Below are 14,141 nucleotides of genomic sequence, written 5' to 3'. Positions count from 1 at the left end.
AGGGAAAAAGAATGAAGATGAAACTAAAAGACAAATTTGATATTAGAAATTGAAGGTAGAGATGGTTAAATCAATGAAAGATAGGCTTTAAATTAATCTATTGAATGTGTGCCATGATCTCCCATTATCTCTAGGGTTAGTAAGCCTTCAATCCTGTAAACTATTCTGACAGGTAAAGAGCTGGGAGACATGGGACTAGTAGAAACTGTATTTTAAAATCCTTGATGCACCCATGTTAAAAAAAAAAGATAAATTATTAATTACCCAAGAGTAAAATACTTGTGTTCAGGCTGTCACTCTCTTGATTCAATAGGCTTTTAATATATATTAATTAAAGGGTAATTGATTATAAAAAGTAAGCAGAAGAAACGAAACAGTGGATTCTTAATTGGGAAGGATTTTCTTTATTATTTTAACATCAATATTCTCAAAATATTTCAAATGATACAATGTAGGGAATAACATATAGTAGGGCAAGCACATTAAAAGATGTTATCATTGATGGCTTGTGTGGGAAAAGTGGCATAAAATTTTATTGGACATCTATATAACTAGATAATAGTGACAATAGCTATCATTTATATAGCACTTTAGGGTTTATAATGCACTTCACATATAACAGGGCTCATTTAATTCTCACAATAAATAAGGAACAAGTATTTGTTAAGTGCCTACGCTGTGCTAGATACTATGCTAAATTCTTTATAAATATTATCTCATTGAATTCTCAGGTTATACATAGGAGGCAGGTGTGGTTATTATCCCCATTTTGCAGTGGAAGAAACTGAAACAGACCTGATTAAATGACTTGGCCAGGCTCATATAGCTAGAACATATCTAGGTCTGGATTTAATGCAGTTATTCCTGACTTTAGGACCTGCATCTTATCCACATAACACCATAGCCCAGGGATATGAGTGCTATTATTAATCCCATTTTAGAGAAGAAAAAAATGAAATTGAAAGAGGAAAAGAGATTTGCCCACAATCCCATAGCTAATAATGGAATGAGACAGGGTTTGAATTCATAAAAGGAGATAGGTTATGCAGTGAGAGTAAAAGATTAGAATCCTCATTTTACAAATACCACAATCTTTTGTTATTCCACCTTTTCTTTTCCTTACAGCCCGGAACCTATTTCTTTATCTCCACTAGGCTCTCCAATATTTCCATTCCTCAGATCTTTCCCAGGTCATCATCCCTGGGCAGACCATATTCTTCTCTCCCATCTTAATCCTTTGTTAAACCAGTTCAACTCTTCACTATCCTCTTCTCAGAGTTCCTTCCCTCCCTTATCCTATCACCAATCTTTTCCTGCCAAATCCCACTCTTGGCTTACACCCACAATCCATTTGCCTTTGCCTCTACTCATGTGCTTCTGAACGAAGCAGGAGAAAGTCATGGAACTGTACTGACTGGGTCCACTATAAAGTTATATTACATAATCTTAACAGGGCTCTCACTGCAGTGAAGTAATCCTTTTATACCCCTCTAATCAATTCCTTATCCCAATTCACCAGAGCACTTTTTATAAGCATTTCTCTCTCTTCAGATCTCCCGTAAGACTCTGGCGCTGCAAACTTCTCAGTTAAGAACCTTGCCTAATCTTTCACTGAAAAAAAAAATTGAGACAATTAGTTGAAAGCTTTCCTTTCTCCCCTCCTCCTCATCTCATATCACTCAAATGCCTTACCTCACTGTTACCTCTTTCTTGTTGGTCTCAAGGCACTTCCCCCCTTGTCAAAGCAAGTTTACATGCAAAAGTGATATCATCCATCTCATCTTTTCCAGTAAATTTCCTCCTCTATCATCCCAATCTTCTTAATCTTCAAACTTTCCCAATCTACTGGCTGCTTCCGTACTGCTTACAAAATACAACTGTCTGTTTCCATCCTAGTTCATTCTTGTTACCTTTTCTTTTGTGTCAAAACTCTGTGAGAAGGCTGTCAACAATAGACTCCACCTTTTCATCTCTTCTCACTCTCTTAATTCTCTACAATCTGGATTCTGACTTTATCATTGAACTAAAACTGTTCTCTCTAAATTTATCAATGATCTGATAAATGCCAAATCTAATGCTTCCCCATCACCCTCCCAAATCCTTCTTGACCTTTCTGGTGCTTTTGACACTATAAATCAACTTCCTTTGTCTTCTTTCTAGGTTATCATCATACTATTCTATCCTGGTTCTCCTTTCCAATCTCCTTTGCTAGATCTTCACCTGTAAGTCACACTTGGTAAGCCATGAATATCTTTCATGGTTCTGTGCTGGGATTCCTTTCTGCCCCCTATTTTATTTAACTTGATGGATTCAATTATTATTTCTATGTGTGTGATTCTCACATCCATCTATTGAGACCGAAATTCTCTTTTGACCTCTTGTCTTAAATTTCTGTTTATTAAACATTTCAGGCAGCTAGATGGCAGTGGATAGAATACTAGGTTTGGAATCAGGAACACTCATTCTTTTGAGTTCAAATCTGGCCTAAGACACTTACTAGCTATGTGATCCTAGGAGAGTCACTTAACTCTGTTTCAGTTCCTCAGCAGTAAAATGAGCTGAAGAAGGAAATGAATGACAAGTCACTTCAGAATCTTTGGTAAGAAAATCCCAAAATAGTATCATAAAGAGTTGGAGATGATTGAATAACAACATTGATAAGGATAAGCCACTTAACCCCTATTTGCCTCAGTTTCTTCTTCTGGAAAATGAGCTGGAGAAGGTAATGGCAAACCACTCCAAGTACTTTATGATCCAGGGTTCTTTTCACAAGGCATTCCATCTCCTGATTCAAAGCATTTTCACTGGCTGTCTTCCATCCCTGGAATGTTCTTCTTCATCTGTGTCCTGGCTTCCCTTGCTTTCTTTCAGAACTAAGCTAAAATCTCACCTGTAAGAAACCTCTGTTCTCTTTAATCTTCCTTTTGAGATCCCCTCCAGTTTATCCTGTATCTATCCTATTTATATATAGTTGTTGCATGTTGTCTCCCTATGAGTTACTTGAGGAGAGGGAGGACTGTTTTAGTTTTTCTTTATATTCCTAGCACTTTTCACAGTGCATGGGTTTGTCCAATTTTGGATGTGGCCCATGTAGAAATTTGTTTTGTAAGAATACATATCGTAAGAATTTAAAATTTAGGTTAGGGGTACTTAAGTTTTTTATTAACTTAAAATAGACAAATGGAGAGTTAATCCTATCTTCACAATATATTATTAATTTTATATATATTGTTAATTAATGTCAATGGGAAGGAGAAGAAATTGACAGTTAACAAATACAAGTAAAATGCAAACAAAAAACCAGATATAAATAGAAAGAATTGATTTTTAAATATTAACAAATGAAGAAAATTATAAAATTGAAAATCTGAAACTTCTACCATTTTAGATGTTTTAATCAATCTTTTTTCATTGGATTTTATCTTCCTAGCTTTTAGATACTTGGATTACAAAGTGATTTGTAAGATGAATTTTAAAAATCTTCTCATAGCCCCTGAAGGTCTCTAAGTACTGGGGGAAATTCACTTGGGTGAGGGCACCTATTGGAACCAAGTAGGCTTCTGACTATTCTATGGATTAGGTCTAGGGCTTCATTGGGGCTAGTTAAATAACTGGTTATGAGCTTTCTAAAAAGAGACCTCTTTGGTACAGTAGAAGGGGCATAGCTCAGTGCCTGGTTTCCAGTAGACTTCATTTGAGTCAAAGCACCTCGGTTCAAATCCTATTGCTGATATATCTATGCTATCTTGGGCAAGTCACTTCAGCTTCCTCAGCCTTAGTTTCTTTAACTGTAAAACTGTTTAACTGTTAAAAAAAAAAAGAGGGGAAGGGTATTGAACTAGTTGGCTTGTGGTCTCTTCAAGCTTAAGGTTTATATTTTTATGGTCCTATATTCCAAGACTGATATCTGAAATACCTTTTCTGAATGAAGAGCTCCTGAATTAGTGCACTCAGATTGGGTATGAATTTAATTGTGTAATTCAGTTCAACAGGGTTTGATTTAAATAGTTATTATATATATGAATAAGGGAAAGATGTTTAGTCATTTTTGACTCAGGGAAAGGGTAATCATTTTTCAGTTGTGTCTGATTCTTCATGATCTCATTTGAGGATTTCTTGGTAAAGATACTGGAGTGGTCTGCCAGATGAAGATGAAGAACTAAGGCAAACAGGGTTAAATGACTTGCCCCAGATCATACAACTAATAAATGTCTGAGGTTGGATTTGAACTCACAGAAAATAAGGCTTCCTGATTCCAAGCCCAGTGCTCTAAATATTGTACTGCCTAGCTACCTTTGAATAAGGGAAAAGTCAACTATTGATGATTTGGTGGGGAGGAAAAGATTTCTATCCATTCTCCTTCTCATTCCCCTCCCCAGGGTGGTGGTCTGAAAGATACAAGCAAAAAGGTGAAAAGCTCTCCCTCCCAATATATGACACAGGGATACAGTGATGAAAAATAAAGCATATAGTTTCTTACTTCAAGAGGTTTATACTTGAGGCAGCTAGATAGCACAGTGGATAAAGGACCAGTCTTAGATTTGAGAGGACCTGGGTTCAAATCTTGCCTCAGACACTTCCTAGCTGTGTGACTTGGGTAAGTTGCTTAACCCCCATTGCCTAGTCCTTACTGCTCTTCTGCCTTAGTGTATAATTGAAAATCTGTTACCCTAAAAAAGAACTACATTTCCTGGGAGCCCACTGACTTCCTGTCATTATGTTCTTCTTGTAGACAGAGGATATAAGTGAGTGGGCTGTCCTCTTGGGATTCTTTCTTGGGCTTGCAGCCAGCATGGTGGTAAGCTAAGTGTGGGGATTTTAAATGGGCTAATCAGCCATGGGAACATGGTCTTTACTTTGTATTCTCTTTATTCCTTGATTTCTAATGATCATTAATAAATCTCCTAAAATATAATATTTTTATTATTGAGATTTAATTTTAATTTTTATATTAGCACTCTTAGGATCTATTCTAAGACCAAAGGTAAGGATTATAAAAAAAGCTTAGAGTCTAATGGGGAGATGAAAAATGTGATATAATACAGACTGTGATAGGACCAAAAAATGTATATAGACAAAATGCTATAATAAATATGAGGGAGAGGTCATTTTCATTGGAGGGGAAATGTAATGGGGAGGAAGGGAATATGAGGGTTGAAGGCCAGTAGAGATTTCCCATGAAGGAGGCCTTGAAGAAAAAGAAGGATTTTCATCTGAAGAGCTGGGAAGTATGTCTTACTAGTCAAACAACAGGAGAAGAGGTTAACTGAAACTTCAGAAAGCTTTGGATTTTCACATTTTCTCATCTTTCCAAAGAAGTGTAAAGTTGCTACTGTAGTTGGAATGGAAATCATTATCATTCCATTTTTTAACAAGTCTTTTTCTGAGTGCTGCTCAAAGATTCAAGACTGAAATTTTTTTAAAAATAGGAATTTTAGTAGCTCTGGTCTAGTAATTCAATTCCATTCCACAAATATTTATTGAGCTACTCAGGTGGGCAAGGCTCTGTGCTTGGCCCTAGGGAAACAAATACAAAAGAGAAGTTGTCACTGTACCCAGGGAACTTCCTTTCTGGGTCAGCTTTTTTTTCTAGGGCAGGGGTTCTTGACCTTGTGGGTGTGTGTGTGTGTGGGGGGGCACCTTTGGCAGTCTAGTGAAATATATTCCTTCTCAGAATATTTTAATGCATTTTTTGAGGAATTGCTAAGTTTCTCTTAGAGATTAGCTGAAACTAAAGATGTAATTCTTCCCCACCTCCCCCATTCAAGTTCACAGATTCCAGGTTAAGAATTTTCTGAACTAGGAGGGTGTTGCCCAGACTTGATCAGTTTGGCAATCAACCCAGAACTTTCTGCACTGAAATGCAAGTCGAGAGAATAAGTGCATCTGTTAGATCTGGACACAGAAGTGGAGAGCCACCTGGGCACAAGACTAGCATCAGCTGAAGTGGAATCTACATTACTTCTGGAGAATCCAGAATTGTTCTTCCTGAGTTACTTAAACAGACTGGTAACCAATTTAACTTTGTCATGAGTGGAAGAATTTTGGGCATAATGCCCTGGCCATCTGGGAGCAGCTATTTGGAGCAGATTTTTGGGGATCTTTTCATCTGCTTGCTACTGGGGTACTTGTTTGGGGAGGAGTGTATATTCAATGATTTGATATTGTTTGTTTCCATTATTTTTTACAGAAGGATGAACAAGAGATGTCTACAACTCTCTTTTTGTAAATTACCTTTTTCTGAGAATGATGCTCCAAGGAATGGATAAAGAAGAGTTTCCTTAATTAGGATGCGGGGCATTGAAAATGATCTGATTGGACATCTCCATCATTGGCTGACATTTCCACAGCTCCCTCTGGTGTTGTATGGTACATATTGTTGCTGTTCTGCTGTCTTCAGGCCTGTCCAACAATGTTATTCATTACCCCCTTTGGGGTTTTCTTGGTAGATACTGGAGTGGTTTGCTATTTCCTTCTTCAGCTCATTTTACAGATGAGGAAACTGAGGCAAGCAGGATTAAGTGACTTGCCTTCTTTCTCTGATAAAGGCATAAAATTTTTGCTCACATTTAATTGGGACCCTTCTGACTTGATGGATTTCTGAAGATCATGCCAATCTTTCACCACATATCCTTCCCTGATAACCAGATGAATTTCCATGGGGGGGGGAGAACCTTTGGAATTAAGGCTGAGCCTAGAGAAACCAAATGTCACAGTATTTGTTTTTTTAATTAAATTATAATTTAAAATTAAAAACATTTTAATAATTACATCTTTCTTCTAGATTACATTGATAAAAATTTTAAGACTTATTTTCTGACATTTTGCAGTCCATGTTCCCTCCTTTCCTCCCAATTCTCCATTCTTTCCCAAGAAAGTTATATATATAATACTTATTTCTATGTTTATCATCTTATGAAACAAGACACATATTGCATACACAACCGAAAAATACATGTATGAAATAAAATGAAGAATGATATATTTCAATCTGCATTCAGACTCTGTCTGATCCTTTTATGGTGGTGTATATTCGTTTTTGATATGCACTGTATCTTTTTTGCATATCTTTGCTGTATTGGACTAAAGTAAATCTCCTTTATTCAGTGACTTTGATTGCTCTATTTTGTCCCAATGTCTAACCTGAGCTAAGAAAGTATCATCTTCAACATCTAGGAAGTCATGATAATAAGACACTCAATGAAGATAAAATTTTGGATTTCATTTGTATCTTCTTACTAACCACTTACTCTTAAAAAAATTTTTTTTAAATTTTTAAATTTTTATTTTTTAAGTTTTTAAAACATTATTTTATTTGGTCATTTTCATACATTATTCATTGGAAACAGATCATTTTCTTTTATCCCCCTCTTTGCCCCCCCAACCCCTCCCCTAGCCAATGCGCGATTCCTCTGGGTATCACATGTGTCCTTGCTCTGAACCCATTTCCTTGTTGGTGGTATTTGCATTAGGGTGCTCATTTAGCGTCTCTCCTCAATCATGTCCCCTCAACCTTTATAGTCAGGCAGTTGCTTTTCCTTGTTTTTACTCCCTCAGTTTGTCCTCTGCTTGAGGATAGTTTTTTTTTTCTCGTAGATCCCTGCAGATTGTTCAGGGACATTGTAAAGCCACTAATGGAGAAGTCCATTACCTTCAATTGTACCACAGTGTATTAGTCTCTGTGTACAATGTTCTCCTGGTTCTGCTCCTCTCACTCTGCATCACTTCCTGGAGGTTGTTCCAGTCTCCATGGAATTCCTCCACTTTATTATTCCTTTTAGCACAATAGTATTCCATCACCAATATATACCACAATTTGTTCAGCCATTCCCCAATTGATGGGCATCCCCTCATTTTCCAATTTTTGGCCACCACAAAGAGTGCAGCTATGACTAATCACTTACTCTTTATAAAATATCATGAATTGAAAAATGGTAGCTGGTTTTACAAAGGGGCTACCTTCTATTCCCCACTAGGTTATAAACTCTACAAAAAGAAAGTCCAGATATCTTTTATATTTCCTCCACAGTATTTTTTTCACAGTATATTATCCAAAGATATTTCCACAGCATCTTATATCTAGTAGACTTTATATACATTTAAAAAAACTGAACTCAATTTCATATATCTTTAGTCTTCCAGCTAAAATCTTTTTTTTCCTCAGTGGTTTTGGTCTTGTGCTCGAAGTTTTTTTGCTTTTTGCTTTTTGTCTTCTGTTGTGATATGTTTAAGAACAGTTATGTTTAAGGCATATTCAGACTTTTTTCAGTTATCCTTCCATTGAATTATGAGTCATTTTAACTTTTTTTAGGGCATGGGGCATATCATGTTTTCTGGGGGAAAAAATCTCCCTCCTATGCTACCTTTAGTGATACCTATTTCAATCCATTATGACCTAAAAACTATTTTAGGTTCCTGTTCTCCCCCATTTCTTCAAATGCCTCAATCCACCTATATCTATAGTCCAGACAAACCAGATGACTTATTTTTTAGGACAGCAGGGGTTCATGTGATGCTCAAAGTAGCTATGATACAGGTCAGATGGGTCAGAGTAGGACTGGGAGCAAAACATCCAAAAGGATCACAGGTAATATCAGTACTATGACTGTATCTTTGAAGTTATCAGCTCTTCACATCAAGCACTTGACATATTAGGCTTCAAGTAGCTTTCAAATAATTTGGAAAGACACTGTCTTTCTTAGGGGAAGAGAAACTAACAGAATTTAAAAATAAAATAACTAAGAACATCATTAGAATACTTCCTACATATTGATAACTTGTATAATTTTTTTCTTTTTCTTTTTTCTTTCTTTCTTTCTTCCTTTTTTTTTTTGAGACCAGGTCTTACTATTTTGCCCAGAGTAGAAATGCAGGGGCCACTCTCAGACCTACCTCAACCCACAGCTAATTAGCCATTCATCATGCCCTTAATTTCCAATTCTTTATCATCACACACAAAAAAAAGGACTGCCAAAGGTATTTTTGTATTTATGGCTCCTTTTTGTCTTTCTTTGATTTCTTTTGGGGTATAGGCTAATAATAGTATTGCTAAGTCAAAGGATATGCATGACTTAGTAACTTTTGGGGTTTCATTCCTTTCCAGGATAGTTGGCCCTCTTCCCAGCTCCATTAACAACAGTTCATTCATGTCTCTGTTTTCCTATAGTCCCCCTTCACATTTGTCAGTTTTGTCAATTTGATTGGTGAGAAGGGAAAACTGAGAGTTCCTTTAATTTGCATATCTCTAATAATTATCAATTTGAAATATTTTTTCACATAACTTTTGATAGCTTGTACTTTTTCCTCCAATAGATCTATAGTTTCTGCTTGACTTCTTACCAGTTTTCCTAGCAGTTTTTTGTCTAGTAATAAGTGCTCTTCTCAGTGGCTTGTATATTTTTATTTATCATACACTAGACTATTAGAATAATAAGTTGTCCAGTCAAAATGTAATCCCCAGGGGACAGCGAGGTAGCTCAGTGGACTGAGAATCAGCCTAGAGATGAGAGGTCTTGGGTTTAAATCTGGCCTCAGATACTTCCCAGCTGTTTGACCCTGGGCAAGTTACTTAATTCCCTTACTACTCTTTGCCTTGGAGCACACACACAGGATCTGATTGATCCTTGGATCAATACACAGTATTGATTCTAAGATGTAAGGTAAGGGTTTAAAAAAATAATCCCCAGGACCAAATTTTAAACTGTGGTAAAAAGTAGTAATGATTAGAATTATTTTGTACTAAGAAATAGAAAAGTAGGTCAATGGAATAGAATAGACAAAACAAATAGCATTAAAAATTATGGTAACTTTGTATTTGACAAAAATATAGATCCAGGCTATTGGGATAAGAAATCACTATTTGGTAAAAATTGCTGAGACAATTTAAAAGTAGTTTGGCAGGAACTAGGTATAGACCAATATCTTACACATAACATTAAGTTAAGATCAAAATGGATACATCATCTTGACAAGAAAGGAGATATCAAAAGCAAATTACAAAAACAGGGAACAAATTACCTATAAGATTTGTGGGTAGGAGAGGAATTTATGAGTAAACAAGGGATCATGAGATGTAAAATGGATAATTTTGAGTACATTCAATTGAAAAGTTTTTGTACAAATTAAACAAATGTTGCCAAGATTAAAAAAGAAAGTAGAAAATATGGAAAAAAATTCATAGACTTTCATAGAAGTCTCACATATAAAATATATAGAGAACTTTGTCAAATTTATGGAAATAAGAGCCATTCCCCAGTTAACAAATGAGCAAAAGATATGACAGATTTTTCAGATGAAGAAATAAAAGCCTTTTATGGGTACATGAAAAAGTATTCTAAATCATTACTGATTACTCTAAATCACTTCTGATTCGAACCAAAACAATTCTGAAGTATCATCTCACTCCCATCAGATTGACTAAAATAACAATAGAGCAAAATGACAAATTTTGGAAGAGATATAGAAAAATGAGGAAACTAATTCACTGTTGGTAGAGTTGTGAACAGATCCAACCATTTTGGAGAGCAATTTGAATTACATCCAGAGAGTTATAAAACTTATATCCAACAATTCCATTGCTGAGTCTATTTCTCAAAGGGGTGAGGGAAAAAGAAAATGATCTATATGTTCCAAAATATTTATAGCAGTTTTCTTTGGGTTGGCAAAGAACTAGAAATCAAGGAGATGTCCACCAGTTGGGGAATGGCTAAACAAATTGTGGTATATGATTTTGATGGAATACTACTGTACCATGAGAAATGATGAATAGATTAGTATTTTAAAACTTGGAAAGAACTATGTGAAAAAATGAAGAGTGAAACAAATAGAACCAAGAGAACATTTAACATTTGAAGAATAACTTTTGAATATTCACTTCCAGAGAATGATCTGAGAAGTTGAAACACAAACTGCTTGATCTATATATTTTGTTGGATGATGCCTTCAAAAGAATCAGGAAGGGAGGGAGGAGTTGAATAAATATTTTTTACAATTGTAATCCCCAGAGCACATAATAAAACCAGTCAGGTTGACTCTCTTTCAAACAAACTAAACTTGTCAGCTCTTTACATCTCAGGATGTTATGCTGTCCAATTGGAACAGAGCTCATAGGCAATCCAACCTACCCGGTTCTTCACTTACCAGAATTCCACATCATCCAATTAAATATTTTTTTAACCTTTTCCTCGTCTTAGAATTGATTTTTTTTAATTAGCAGAATTTTTTAATTCTTTTCTATCAAGCACATATAAACTATAGCCAAGGCAGAAGACCAGTAAAGGATAGGCAATAGGAGTTAAGTGATTTGCCCAGAGTCACACAGCTAGAAAGTGTCTGAGGTCAGATTTGAACCTGCTGTAGCGTGACTTTCCATGGAGCCACCTCGCTGCCCCTATGCAATTAAATCTTAACCTTTCACAGCTGCATAATTAACTGTTCCTATTTTGCTTTGAAGCTAGAGAGGGAGGCAAAGGACAATAGGTACTTGTGGGAGACTTTACTTCTCTTAAGCTCTAGGTGATATTGAAGAGCAATTCTGTACCTGAAGCTCTTGTCTGGTGCAATTGAAACTCTCTTCCACTAATTAGGAATCTCTTGGGGGAAGCCTTCTGTCAAATGATTGTTTCAGCTTCCACTTCTCCAATGGCTCTCAATCTTCACCTGGTTCTCTACTTGGAGCCTCAGCCTTCTATAGCTGATGAGTTGATTTTCATTCATGAGGTTAAAAACTCACCATATCTCCCTTCTGAAATCATCAGCTCTTATTAAACAAAACCATAATTTCCAACTGTGTGAGTTCTCATTTCTTAAAAAATATGTAACATCTTACCTTAAAATAGGCAGTTTTGTGGCTCAGTGAGTAGAGTGCCTGGCCTGAAGTCAGGAGGACCCATCTTCCTTAATTCAGATCAGACCTCAGATGATAAGCTTTGTGACCCTGGGCAAGTTACATAACTGCTTGCCTCAGTTTCCTCATCTACAAAACGAACTGGAGATGGAAATTGGTAAAGCACTCTAGTGTCTTTTGCCAAGAAAACTCCAAATGGGATAACTAAAGAATCCAATAAAACTGAAAAGGAACTGAACAACAACCACAACACTTAAAATGGTTATATGTAACTAAACGAAGGACCACCGTTCTCTGGAGTTCTAGGTTCTTAGCATGGTCCACCAACTCATTATGTATCATTGAAACTATATTTCTTTGTAATCACATTTTATCAATTTTTAAATACTGAAAAATTCTTTCTCTTTCCCTTAACACCATTCAACTGTTTGCATACAATAAGGTATCACTTTTTATACTTTGGGATTTAAATCTCTCTACACATACTGTTTTGTCACAAACTTCTCCTCTAGTGTAGAAACTGTGTCTCTTTATACTTGTACTTTATGTACTAAAAATTTTAATCTAAATTCTTTTTCTTACCCCTTCAGGCATCAAATGGAACATCCTCGACAAAGGCAGTGTCATATATAATTTACCAATTGATGTAAATCTTTTCCTTTACATACAAGTACTTTTCCTCCCCTTTTCAGGACCTAACTTCTCCATGTGAAAAGAAAGAGTCATACCATAAAAGGATGGTATCTTTCATTTGAAATTACAGAAATAAATTGTATAAGGTCCTCAGAAGTAAATAGTTTACTCAGCAGTAAATAATTTTATTAACAGTAACTCACATTTATGCATTTTAACTCACGATGTATACAAACACACATATATGTATATATGAGTATGTATGATTTCAGGTTTTGCAAAATATTTTCTTCACAACAACCTTTTGAAGTAGATTTTGTAAACATTATTTCCATTTTACAGATGAGAAACTAAGTTTTGTGAAGTTAGCATGACTTGCCTGGGTCACACAGCTATTTATTTATGTTCTTGTCTTCCTCATTAGAATGTAAGTTCCTTTTAAGTAGGGAGTATTTAATTGTATTTGTATTATGAAAGCTTAGTACAATGCCTGGTGCATAGTAGGCACTTAATAAATGTTTGTGTATTGATACCAGTGTCTTAACTCTACTGTCCATTACTTCCTGTGTGTTATAGCAATTGACTTTAAGCCCTAAAATTACCTGACATTATCTGTAAAATCATTTTTTTTACTTTTTCCTAGACACCTGATCAATGATTTTGAAAATATGAAACCACCTGATGGTGAATTATTTTCTTTCTACTTTTGAGTTGGGAAACAATATTATCCATCTGAATACCACAGAAGGGGAAGGCTGTTTTTCCTAGTAAAAGTGTCAATTTGAGTTAATCTTAATTAAATCACTCTACACAAAAATCCCTACCAAAATCTGCTGAGTTTTATTAATAGAGAACTTTTTTCTTTCCAAAGAAAGGTCAGGACAACAGAAAGAATATTTGTCACAGGGCATGCCAGGATATACATGCAGAGGAACTGAGTAAATCTCCATCCTCTACTATCTTCTGGACAAAGTATGAAATGGATAAGGTGAACTCTTTAACAAGGCATTGATTCATCTTGTACTGGGTACTTTCTGACCCATTGATGTAGATCTATATATTCTGAACAGTATATAGGTAGTGGTGATGAGCAAGGTGGGATATTATGAGTATTTCCAAATATTTGAAAGGTTGTTCTAATGAATAGGGAATGGTCTTATTCTTGGTCTCAGAATGCAGTGCAAAGAAACACATTTAGGTTTAAAGTAAGGAAAGACTTCCTATTAGAAGTATTTAAAAGTGGAATGGGTTGCTTGAGGAAGGTGGATTCCCTCTCACTGGAGGTCTTCAAAAGGGATGGCCCTTAAGGGATACTTTTTTAGGTAAATATTGGACTAAATGGCCTCTGAAGTCCCTTCTAACTTTGAGATTCTATGACTGTGACTCTCTAATTAGCTGGAATGGAGATAGGAGAAAGAGGAAGAGAGGTTCTTGCTAGAGAGAGAGAGAGAGAGAGACAGAGAGAGAGACACAGAGAGAGAGAGACAGAGAGAGAGACAGAGAGAGAGACAGAGAGACAGAGAGAGACAGAGAGAGACAGAGAGACAGAGACAGAGAGACAGAGACAGAGAGAGAGACATAGAGAGAGAGACAGAGACAGAGAGAGAGACAGAGAGACAGAGAGAGACAGAGACAGAGAAACAGAGACAGAGACAGAGAGACA

The sequence above is a fragment of the Monodelphis domestica genome, chromosome 5, assembly GCF_027887165.1.
Source record: "Monodelphis domestica isolate mMonDom1 chromosome 5, mMonDom1.pri, whole genome shotgun sequence".
Lineage (NCBI taxonomy): Eukaryota > Metazoa > Chordata > Mammalia > Didelphimorphia > Didelphidae > Monodelphis > Monodelphis domestica.
Note: the sequence above shows the minus strand (reverse complement) of the source record.